The following is a 12,537-nucleotide window of genomic DNA, read 5'->3' as shown; positions in this document are numbered from 1 at the left end:
AATCCATGGGGGGGGGGGTAGAGTTTGAAAATGGGACCTTTAGTACCGGTTCATGCCATGAACCGGGTACTAATGCCTCAAACCCCATTAGTACCGGTTGGTGGCTCGAACCGGGACTAAAGGTCTAACCTTTAGTACCGGTTGGTGCCACGAACCGGTACTAATGGGCATCGCACCCTTTAGTCCCGGTTTGTGGCACCAACTGGGACTAAAAGGTCCATACGAACCGAGACAAATGGCCCATGTGGCCCAGCCGGCCCCCTGGGCTCACGAACCGGGACCAATGCCCCCATGGGTCCCGGTTCTGGACTGAACCGGGACTAATGGGCTAATCCGGCCTGGACCAAAGCCCTATTTTCTACTAGTGATATGTTCTTGGTGTAGGTATTTCCATGTGTGGCCATTGGGCCTTTTTTGGATTCAATTTTGTTGGATCGACGAACCGGCCGGTGAGAAGAAAGCGGTTTCGAATCACGTCATTCTTGTTCTTCGCCATCTCTCGTGTTATCATCCCATCTCAAGATCGAACCGTGAGATCATACCGACATAAATCGACCGTCTCATCACCCCATATCTACTTATGTTTGAATGAAAGAGTATAACATAATAGTTTTAAAGTGAGGGTGATATGAGGTTTCTATCAGTGAGTGTAGCGCACACTGCCTCCATTACCCTCGCCGGCTCAGTGCCTCGGTTGTTGTTCTTGTGTGGACTGTGTACTCTCCCCGCCATGACAACTGTCATGTACAATTGCCAACGACGAGGACATCTATCTCTGCCAGTCAGCGAAATAACCTTTTACGAACAAATTTCAGTAATATATTTTCAACAGCAGATATATTCCATATTGATTCAAAAAAAATATTTCAATTTATTTCATTATTCTAAACGTTCCCTTTAATAAATTACTTTTGAAACAAATAGTTAAGCATGTACTCTGCTCTACCGAAATAATGTTTAACATTCCCGCTAAAGCCCTCAGGCTCCCTCCAATTTTTTCTTCTAATTTCCCACCTAATAATTTGGTCGTCTCTAGTGCCACAAATTATTAACCTCCCCACTAAATACTCCCAATTATTCTTTACCTAATAATAATCTCTATCTCTACCTCTCTACCTTATTTATATATATATATATATATATATATATATATATTAATAAAGCACCGATCGTTTCTGGTCGTACGTCGTCGTCGGTGATTTTGCAGAAAAGTCCTTGTACTTTTTCAAAATTGAACCCGTAGTCCTTTCTTTAGTGGATTCTAAGAAAACTTTCAGTTTTACATAAATAACCCTAGAAATCCAGCCCGAACTGGACCGCTCCGCCTCCCGCAGCTTCCTCCTACCCGAGCTCCCCTCGCACCCGCAAGCCACCTCGCCGGCGCCCCCACACCTCCACCGTGCCCCGCCGCCGGAGCTCCGGCCGCTCCGCCGCCTCGCCCAGCTCCCCTCGCACCCGCAAGCCACCTCGCCGGCGACCCCACACCTCCACCGTGCCCCGCCGCCGGAGCTCCGGCCGCTCCGCCGCCTCGCCCATCTCCTCCTTCATCTTGATCTCCTCTCACCTCTGTCTCTCTTTCTCGGTGAGCAGGGATCTCCAGGAGGACCATGGCGCCATCGGCCCTCAATCTCGCCAGATCCGGCCGCCTCCAAGCCAAATCCGCCCGAAATAGATCCATCCCGGCCAGATCCGCCCGGATCCGACCAGGCCCCGCCATCCTCGCCACGGGAGCGCCGCCCGCCGCCCGTAGGCAACCTCGGCTCGCCGTCGTCAAGATCTGGGCAACACGGGCTCGCAGCGTCGGGAGTCGGATCCATCGATCCCGAATCTCGCCACTGCAGGATACGAGAAGGAGATAATCAGTTTTGTGTACGCGGAGAACATAGAAAAGAGATTTTTGGCCCAACCTCTGCCGCCTTGCTGACTCCACCTCGCCTCGGGTCACTTCCCACTGCCACTGGGCGTCCTTCGACCAATCGATGACCTCCGTAGCTACAACACCCAGCGCGGCGTCTCCTGTTGCGGACCAGGTGGAGATGTGAGCTTGCCAAGGAAAGATCAGGGGTGGGAGGAGCTACCGCGCGCATCCATACCAGATCAGGCAGTCGGCATGCGTACCCGTGCCTGATGCAGCGGTTGCTTGGCTGTGGAGGGGAAGGGAGTATGGGTTGGTGTCGTTGTGGAGTAATAGGAGGTCGAATCATGAGCAGACGAAGGTATACGGAGCACGGGACGTCAGCTTCGTTGTCTCGTGTTGGTGCGGGTGGAGCTCATGTGGCCGTCATAGCTGGGAGTGGAGCACGACCGGGCGTTGGTAGGAGGGAGCTGAGGAAGAGTAGGAGCAGAGCTGGGTGTTGAGGTAGCAGAAGAAGGAAGATGGAGGCGAAGTAGCACTAAGTGATGTGGGCTTGGAGGAATAGCAATGTGTGGACAAGAGAAGGGGCATCTACTGGGCGGTGAGACGATGAATTCTGGGAATCGGTGCTGTCCCTACTGCTTTTTTTAACGAGCTGCTACTACTAGATGTTGTGGTGCATTACTAGAAGCAGCTAGATGTTGCTCTACGAGCTAGCATTATAAAAGAATTTCCCTATAAAAAATTACAAAATAATTTGTTCCGGTGAGCTCCGATAATGATTTCTTGGTACCATCATAGTTTATTGGGCATGCCGACCGTATATCATAAATAAATTATCATTATATAATAGTAATTTATTGGGCATGCAGACCATATATCACAAATAAATTATCATTATATAATAGTAACTAAAATATATGTGAGTGAAATATTAGAAAAAAATAATTATTACTTAAGGGAGAAGAAATTTTGCCCTCACGAGGACAAAATGAAAGTGCGGAGCTAAAATAGGTCAAGACGAATGTTGTTAGGGTACGTCCAAATTTCATGGTCCAAAGTGTAACCTTATTTCCGAGGATTTCAAAAATTGGATTAAAAAAATGCTGCATAATGGCACGTGGAGCAGGTTGTATTTTATTTTCGGGAATTATTTTTATTTTGCCAGTCAAGATTTTGCCAATTTTCATTATGCCACTTTAGATTTTGACATTTTCAGTTTTGCCACTCTTAGCTTTTGACAATTATCACAATTGCCATTCCCGTAGCAAAAGCAAATTTTTCTGAATGGCAATTGTGATAATTGGGAATGACAACTATGATAATTATCAAAAGTTATGAGTGGCAAAAATAAAATAAATTATTTTGCTTTTGCCACATAATGACAATTGTGATAATTGTCAGAAAATAAGAGTGAAAAAGTGAAATGTGAAAATCTAGACTGGCATAATTTTTTTTGGCAAAATCTAGAGTGGAAAAAACAATATAATTTCTTTTATTTTTCACCCGGTGCAACGCACGGGCATTTTTACTAGTACTAATAAAGAGGGTATTGCTTCTTACTACCATAATTTGGTCTGTTTTTCATCCGTCCACCCATCCTGTTTCGTACGTCATTCCAGATTGATTAAATGAGAAAAACAAGAATACAAGTTTGATACTGATCGAACTCCAGACCTTTAGTCTAAGTCCAACGGGTACGTACCACCAAGCTAGCCATAGCTTGCGTGTAGGAAATATGATTTGTTTGTCTTCTATTAGATGAACAATTGTACGTCGCATTAGCCCACAAGAGCCAGGTGGGCCTTCGTACCTAAATCTCATTTGTGGGCTGGAATTTTCTTTTGCCCCTATGGCAGATCGAACTCGGCATCTCCCGTAGACACATACCGAGGGAGAACTACCATACTAACCAGCTTAACCAACATTTTATTGTGATTATATCCCACCTTGAATCAATACATTGAATCCCACCACTTTAGACCCTTCCCAATGCTCTACCTTGTAGAGGTGCTAAGGCTGCCATGTAGGCAAAAAATCTGATGTGACAAGGTAATAAAGAGGAGAGAGGTGAGTTTGGTGATCCCAGAAAGAACCAATGCCAAGCCCGTGAACCTAGGCAAAAGCAATTAAATGAAAAAAAACTCATCAATGCATGAAATAGTTTCGCTACTAAAGCATTAAATGAGGGGAGCTTAGCACCAACAAATGGAGCACCTATGCCTTGTGGACATTATCTAAGCACCAATGCTAAACTTTTTAATATGCTTAGCACCTTATCTAAGCACCAATGCATTGGAAGTGGCTTTGCAACTTGCCAGAAACATCAAGGAGGCACTTCAGGAATCAAGGAACAGAGAATTAAAAGGGATACGAGGAAGGAATTATAATAAAGGAGGACGTTGCACAATCAATTTGGGTATTAAAGGTGGGGTTGTGGGGAGATTGTGCGGTCAACTATCTTTAAAAAAGGACGTCGAGGGATTGTGGGGCTATTGGTGTGGCTGCCATGCATGATTGAGGAGGAATTGTGGGCTGGTAATAAACTTGGTGTTAAATGAGGACGTGGCACCATTGATTTGGGGCATTTAATCTCAGGAGTGATTTGTGCCATGCATGATTAAAAATGTGGACAATGAGGACATGGAACCATGGTTTGGGGCATTTAGTCCCTGTTCAGTAATCACCTGCTCCAGGAATCTGCGGAGCGGGAAAACAACAACTCCTCCATTTTAAGCTGCAGCTCCACCAACTCCGGTCCCGGAGTTGTGGAGTGGAGTGGTACCGAACAGGGCCTTAATCTCACTGGTTCAATGCGCACACATTCATTAAATGGGAGGACCTGTGTTGGGAAACATAGCATGCAATTTCAAAAAAAAAATCTAGGCTCACGTAAGATCTATCTAGGAGATGCATAGCAACGAGAGGGGGAGAGTGTGTCCACATACCCTTGTAGACCGAAAGCGGAAGCGTTAACTTAAGGCGGTTGATGTAGTCGAACGTCTTCTCGAATCAACCGATCAGGTGCCCAACGTACGACACCTCCGAATTCTGCACATGTTCAGATTGATGACATTCCTCGAACTCTTGATCCAGTAGAGACACGAAGGAGTCGATGAGTCCCGTCAGCGCGACAGCGTGATGACGATGTTGGTGATGTAATCCGTGCAGGGCTTCGCCTAAGCACTACGACAATATGACCGGAGGAGTAAACGGTGGAGGGGGGCACCGCACACGGCTAAGAAACAACTATTGTGCTTTGGGGTGCCCCCTGCCCCCGTATATAAAGGAGAGAGAGGGGAGGAGGCCGTCCCTAGGGCGCGCACCATGGGGGGGGAGTCCTACTAGGACTCCTAGTCCTAGTCGCCCCCTTCCTTCTAACGGAGGGGGAAAGGGGGAAGGAGAGGGAGAGGGAGAAGGAAAGGGGGTGGTGCCCCCTTCCCTAGTCCAATTCGGCCTTCTCCCTTGTGGGGGGTGCATCAGCCCCTTGTGGGCTGGTTAGCCTCCCTCCTATGGCCCATATGGCCCATATCTTCCTCCGGGGGTTTCCGGTAACCCTTCCGGTACTCCGGTTTGTACCCGATACACTCCGAAACCCTTCCGGTGTCTGAATACCACCTTCCAATATATCAATACCTCTCAACCATTTAGAGTCTCCTCGTCATGTCCGTGTTCTCATCTGGGACTCCCAACAACCTTCGGTCACCAGAACACATAACTCATATAATACATATTGTCATCGAACGTTAAGCGTGCGGACCCTACGGGTTCGAGAACTATGTAGACATGACCGAGACACCTCTCCAGTCAATAACCAATAGCGGAACCTGGATGCTCATATTGGTTCCCACATATTCTACAAAGATCTTTATCGGTCGAACCGCAATGTCAACATACGTTATTCCCTTTGTCATCGATATGTTACTTGCCCGAGATTCGATCGTCGGTATCTCCATACCTAATTCAATCTCGTTACTGGCAAGTCTCTTTACTCGTTCCGTAATGCATCATCCCGCAACTAACTCATTAGTCACATTGCTTGCAAGGCTTCATATGATGTGCATTACCGAGAGGGCCCAGAGATACCTCTCCTATACTCGGAGTGGCAAATCCTAATCTCGATCTATGCCAACCCAATAAACACCTTCGGAGATACCTGTAGAGCATATTTATAATCACCCAGTTACGTTGTGACGTTTGATAGCACACAAGGCATTCCTCCGGTGTCCGGGAGTTGCATAATCTCATTGTCAGAGGAATATGTATTTGACATGAAGAAAGCAGTTGAACGATCAATATGCTAAGATAGCGGATGGGTCTTGTCCATCACATCATTCTCCTAATGATGTGATCCCGTTCATCAAATGACAACACATGTCCATGGCTAGGAAACTTAACCATCTTTGATCAACGAGCTAGTCTAGTAGAGGCATACTAGAGACATGGTGTTTTGTCTATGTATTCACACATGTATCACGTTTCTGGTTAATACAATTTTAGTATGAATAATAGACATTTATCATGATAAGGAAATATGAAATAACAACTTTATTATTGCCTCTAGGGAATATTTCCTTCAGTCACCCACTTGCACTAGAGTCAATAATCTAGTTCACATCTCCATGTGATTTAACACCAATTGTTCACATCTGTATGTGATTAACACCCATAGTTCACATCGCCATGTGACCAACACCCAAAAGGTTTACTAGAGTCAATAATCCAGTTCACATCGCTATGTTATTAACACCCAAAGAGTACTAAGGTGTGATCATGTTTTGCTTGTGAGAGAAGGTTAGTCAACGGGTCTGCTATATTCAGAGTCGTATGTATTTTGCAAATTTTATATGTATACAATGCTCTGCATGGAGCTACTCTAGCTAATTGCTCCCACTTTCAATATGTATCCAGATTCATAGTCATCTGTATCGGTGTAAAAGCTTGCATCGACGTAACTCTTTACGATGAACTCTTTATCACCTCCATAACCGAGAAATATTTCCTTAGTCCTCTTAGGTAACTAAGGATAACTTTAACCGCTGTCTAGTGATCCACTCCTGGATCACTATCGTACCCCCTTGCCAAACTCATGATAAGGTACCCCCTTGCCAAACTCATGATAAGGTACACAATATAGAAACAATTACTTCCCTGACAACTGAAGTTCGACAGAAAATGGTACCTTCGACCAATCAATTATTGCCCAGTGCCTTTGAAGAACTATTGCTGCCTCAGGCCCTCAACTTTGTCCACCTGCTGGTTTCTTCTATGGCTCGGGAGCATGCATTCTCCTACAGATTGGTCCCATAGGAACAAAAAAATGGATCCCAAGACTTAGTAGGCACAAGTGATCTTTGAGAAAATAAATGGGTTCCACAAGATCAGAAGAGGCATAAACATAAGAAAACAATCAGAAACCGTATATGGTCAACAAAGGGCATTCAAATATCCATGATCTCATGAAAAAAGTATCCATGATCTCGGGCAAAAGCAAATACAGTCAATTGCTAGATCCATGAATAGCTCATTATCAGTAAAGAATTAAGGAGTCAGCATGAACTACCTAAAGCAGGGCAGACCAAAAGAATGCCAGATTAGAAGGATCGGTTTCCCCTAAACAGTACACTGGGTGATAAGAAATGTATCATGCGCATGGAGTGAAAATATACTTAATGCAAACCTTTGAACTGAAAATCTACACGGATACTGTTATGGCGCTGCTAGAAGGAGGGCGCGAGAGGGCCGGCCGGGGGCCTTTTTGCCCACGGCCGGGCAAGAGGGAAGGGATTTCCTTCTTAATTCTTGCTTGATTATATTGATACATCTCCTCTCTTTATATAGAGAGGTTTACTTGACTCCCAAGCAAGGCTTACTTGACCCCTAAGCAAGCGACCCTTATCTCTAATTAACCCTAAGACTAACGGGCCCATTAGGCCCATTACGTACTCTAACACTACACCCCACCTAGACATGCAGCTTGTCCTCGAGCTGCAACCTAACCAACTTATAACCATGACTCGACGCAACACAAACCTAACACCTAAAAACAAGCCTTTTACATCTCGGCTTGTGTTATTACTCTCAACCTGAAATAGACTGGGACATTTTATTTTGGACGTGCACGTGTATAGCCACCTGGATCCCATGGACACCACCTGGACAAAATGAGTGCATGTGTATGGCTGTTGGTCTGCACTGCACAGGGAAGAGTGGAGGGCTTACGATGGAGAATGTCGAGGAGAGGTGCGCCCCCCCCCCAACTGCTGATGTCACAGACTTTGAGGTCGCTGCCCACGGGGAAAACAGCATGCCCGCCGCCCATGGGGGAAACCACATGCCCAAGATCCCCGACGGAGCGGACGAGATCGAGGTCCTTTGCGCAGCGAAGGGCAACTTGGAGGAGCGGCAGCTGCAGACCACGCATCTCCCTCACACGCCGACGCGCTAGGAGGCCGCGCGCAGCAACCTGCAGCCTCACCGCCGCCGACACGTGGCGGGTAGCGATCCAAGACGGAAGCGGTGACGGCGGCGGCGGGGACTTGATCTGCTGGATGTGGACGCCCTGGGATGGCGGCGGCGTTGATGGGAACAAGGTCGTCGCAGTCCCGTCGTAGGGCATCCAATACTGGGCGGCGGAGCTGACCGGCGGTGGCTGCTGCAACTGCAGCGGCTGCTGCGGTGTCGCGCCGGGCAGTGGCAGCGGCTGCTACAGCAAAGCGCCGGGCGCGGCGGAGGCCGCTAGGAGCGGCAGCTGCCACTGCAGCCAGGGCAAGGTGGTGGTGGCGATGGATGGCAGTTGCAGCGGCCCGGCGAGCATGGCGAAGGCCGCTAGGTGCGGCGGCAGCCATGGCGGCGCGGGGACGGTGATGGGCGGCGCAGCCGGGGGCGGCCCGTAGGACCTGGCCAAGAACATGTGGATCTCCTGGACCGCCTGGGTTAGGTCCCGCAGCACCCCGAACACCTCCTCCGGGGTGAGGATGGCAGGGGCGGGCGCGACGGAGGATCCCGGCGCGGGTAGGAGCGGGGCGACGGTCGTGGTGGTCGCCGAAGGCGACAAGGTGACTTGCAGCGGAAGAGACGGGCTTGGCGGCGGTGAAGACATGATCGAACCGAAGCTAGCTGATACCAAATTGTTATGGCGCTGCTAGAAGGAGGGCGCGAGAGGGCCGCCGGGGGCCTTTTTCCCACGACCGGGCAAGAGGGAAGGGATTTCCTTCTTAATTCTTGCTTGATTATATTGATACATCTCCTCTCTTTATATAGAGAGGTTTACTTGACTCCCAAGCAAGGCTTACTTGACCCCTAAGCAAGCGACCCTTATCTCTAATTAACCCTAAGACTAACGGGCCCATTAGGCCCATTACGTACTCTAACAGATACACTTTTTAGGCAAATGTAGCGAAATACATGGGAGCTTTATATAGACGTACCTAACCATAAGAAGCAACCAGTTGAATACCAACATAAACCAACTCTCCTCGCCCCTCGCCTGTAACTCTGGACATAACTGTAGCATTCTGTTTCTTAACAAAAATAATGATTGCATGTAGGCCTGCAGATGCTACACCCAGAAAAGAAAAAGTGAACTTCACAAATCTCGGCACGGAAATGTGAATTTAAGTTCAATATAATAAAGAATGAGTCACCCAAAAGTGGATTTAAAAAGATTTGCATGGAAATGTCACGAGGATTACTTCCCAATCTTCAGAAACTGAAGCATGTATAATCATCAATTCACTTGCACAATTCAATTTTATATTTCATTATCATTTAGACACATCAATGGAACACCAATTACTTATCTAAGGTTCATATTTGCATAGATAAACCACAACTCCTAGAAGTGCAAGGCATCAGAAATTCATCTGCAGAACACTGAAACCCAAAAGTAAGAGTTGTGACCCAGTTGCAGTTTATCAGCTGGTTTGTGATGATCTTCGCCTCTACAGGGAGGCCTTTCGGGAGTGATCGCTTTAGTGTTTTGACAGGATCTGGAGATGTACATAGTTTGGGGTCTCCCTCCTGTCACTTTTGTGAGTGTGTTTTAACTCTGTAAGCTGATTTCCTCAGCCCATTGTACAACCATTCCCCCTTCTTAACTGAAAAAGCAGAGCTCCTACTGTTCACGGTCACGAAAAAAGCAATATATATATATGGTGGAGCTAACGTATAATATATGTCTGGTTTGGTTTGGTTGCTAATTAAGTAGGGGCGCTGTTCATGAATTATTCGAAATCAGTTTTCAGTGTACGCAGATGGATCGTTACTTAATAGCTAGGAATCAGGATTTCGCAAGTGCCCATCGACAGTGTGTGTGCTTATTTGGAAACAAACTTTGGGAAAGTGCAGCAAGCAGAAGAAGATATGGTTCTAGAATTCCTTCCTGTTGGTACAGAATTGTCTAACTTTCTACACTAAATTCCCTTAAAATTCTAACAACTGCATCCAGCAGCAGCAGCCGCAACCATCGAAAATTCTCTTGAATACAACCTTGTGCTCAGATCAACACTAAATTACACGAGGCTCCAATTTCAACCAGACAAATCTAATCAAAGGTAGCAAATTAATGGGGAAGGAAGAGGGGATGTAGCTTACGTGTGAGGAAGAGAGGAATTAGGAGATGGCGAAGATGCAGACAGCCCAGGAGATCAGGGAAAGAATCGTTAGAGAGAAGGCCGAGGGGATAAGGCACGCGAGGGGAACGGACGAAGGCCGACGAAGGCGATGACGGAACGACCCCGAGTGCCTCCAACCGCGAGGGAGGAGAGCTCCTCGATCCCTCACGCCTCCGCGCACCCGAGTCCCACCTCGGCCGATGGCCGGCGAACCATCGGCAAGCAGCAGCAACAGGACCGCCGCCATGCCTCACCGCTCTCTTCTCTCTCCCTCCGGCCTCCCATCTGCTTCCTCCTGTCCTCCCTTTTCTTTCCGCTCGCCTCTCCTCTCTCGCAGTTACCCGATGCCATGGCACCCCGGCCAGCAGTCGAGCTCCATGATCCGGCCACCTTCCTTTCATATTCACCGCCTGCGCGCCATTCCCCACCGGATCCGTCGAGATCCGGCAGTTCCTCGTCGTCACGGTGGAAGGCCGAGGGTCGCCGGCAGAGGAAGGCTGCGGGTGTGGGGGCACTTGGGTTAGGGTAGGCGCGCCAGCGGGGTGGGCGACGGCCAGCGGCTCGCTGTGGCGGCGGCCGGCGGTGCGCGGTGAGGCGGGGTGGGGCGTGGAAGGAGGCGGCGGCGCGCTGGAGGTGTCGGGGGAAGCAGGATCGTGCGGGTGGTTGTTTTTTTTCTTTGATCTCACACGCACCGGTTCGGGTTTACTAACTTGAGGATTGCGGGTTGATTTTCTGTAAACCGAGGGTCTTTTTTGCAAAACAACCACGACGGACGACTAGAAGCCATAGCTGGTTTATTAGTATATATATATATATATATATATATATATATATATATATATATATATATATATATATATATAGGTAAAGACTAAAAACTCTCAAGTATCTGTCTTAACCCAACTCTATCAATCTATTCTCTCACGTATCTCTAAAAAGAGTTCTAAAAAACATATCTCTAAAAAGATGTATGGCTCCAAGGCCCAGAATACGTTTGTCAGTTATAATATTAGAATCCATTAAATACACGGTTCTATTACAACTTCACCGTTTCTTCCTTTCCTAATTAAAGCAATCTTTATCTCTTTCCTAAAGAAACAAACTCTATCTACTCCGATATTGCACGATTGCCTCCTCACCTTAATTAGAACCCAGACCCACGCATGACTCCTCAGATATATTCATGGGCGTGATTCATCTTCGCCTTTGAATGTAGGTAGAAAAAGAATATCTCCCTCTGGCGCCTCTACTTTTGCCATGGAGTATTCAATTAGCAACCATTGTGAGTCTCCTGCTCCAACCTTCACCTCCACCTTTCAATCAACAATTGCGTCCACCGATCAAAATCCGTTGGCAAAAGGAAATAGCGGCAGGATTTTTTGCAGCAAAATTTTAGCCTAAACTGGCGGTATCAATCTGAGGCGATCGACCGCGATTTTCGCCTGCACGCAGATCATGGGGCGTTTTTCCAGCGGCAATTACTGCACGATAGCGGCCAAATTGCCCACGATTTTAAACAGTGATTTCATCTCAGCCATCTCCGGCAACTATTATGATGTTTCGTCTCCACGTTATCACCAATCTACGCTGCCGTCTTCTCCTACCTGCAGCAAGAGCGGATGGGCCTAATGCCATGAAAGTAATAAATATCCTTATTCTGTTGTTGATTCGACTTTCTTATGGTTTATATTACTCTGATTTTTAGGATTTGATTCAGTAGTAGCTCAAGTTGTTTTTCTCACATAGGCAAGCAATTTTTGAGGTAAATATTACTCCGACTTTTAGGATTTGATTCAGTAGTTGCTCATATTATGCCAGAAGCAGAGGAGCACTATCGTGGATTGAAGCTTTAGAATATGTGTATATGTCGCCAGGCCAGATTGGAGCAAGGTTCTCTTCCATATTCTTTAATAATATTTTCACTTGCCTTCTTTTATTTCTCTCTCGGCAATGTTAATATGTCATGTGATTTCCTCCCTTTTGAATCTCTTTGATAATTTACGTAGGAGGCTATGAGCCTATGAGCATTAGTTGAAATATTTATCAATTAGAGTTAATTCGCTTATT

Source organism: Triticum dicoccoides, chromosome 3B, assembly GCF_002162155.2.
Source record: "Triticum dicoccoides isolate Atlit2015 ecotype Zavitan chromosome 3B, WEW_v2.0, whole genome shotgun sequence".
NCBI classification, from domain to species: domain Eukaryota; kingdom Viridiplantae; phylum Streptophyta; class Magnoliopsida; order Poales; family Poaceae; genus Triticum; species Triticum dicoccoides.
Note: the sequence above shows the minus strand (reverse complement) of the source record.